The sequence below is a fragment of the Brassica oleracea genome, chromosome C7 (genome assembly GCF_000695525.1).
Source record: "Brassica oleracea var. oleracea cultivar TO1000 chromosome C7, BOL, whole genome shotgun sequence".
NCBI lineage: Eukaryota > Viridiplantae > Streptophyta > Magnoliopsida > Brassicales > Brassicaceae > Brassica > Brassica oleracea.
Window position 1 is genome coordinate 19,509,340 of NC_027754.1, and position 332 is coordinate 19,509,671.

The following is a 332-nucleotide window of genomic DNA, read 5'->3' on the forward strand; positions in this document are numbered from 1 at the left end:
AAACTAACTTAAAAAAAAAAGGAGGAAAGAGAATGTACCTTAGAGGGAGAGGAGAGGAGTTTGGGAGGAATGAACGAGGAAGCCTCGTCTCGGCGTCTCGATATATAGAAAAGGATTCGTCGTAAACAAGACGTAATATTACGATGAAGTTACCAGGCCCGCTTTTTTTCATTTACGACGAATTTACCAGGCCCGCGTTTTTCGATTTACGACGAAATTATGTCGAAACGTTGGTTTACGACGAATTTACCAGGCCCACGTTTACGACGAAGTTACCAGGCCCGCGTTTTTTCATTTACGACGAAATTACGTGGAATAGATAACCATTTACG

At 42.2% G+C, this 332-nt stretch overlaps 1 protein-coding gene across 3 annotated transcripts in view; it reads left to right on the forward strand.

Annotated features, from left to right (window-relative positions):
* LOC106305968 (eukaryotic translation initiation factor 5A-2-like) overlaps nt 1-332 on the forward strand; it is a 16,484-nt gene that overhangs the window by 13,754 nt on the left and 2,398 nt on the right. The gene's annotated exons all lie outside the window — the stretch shown is intronic.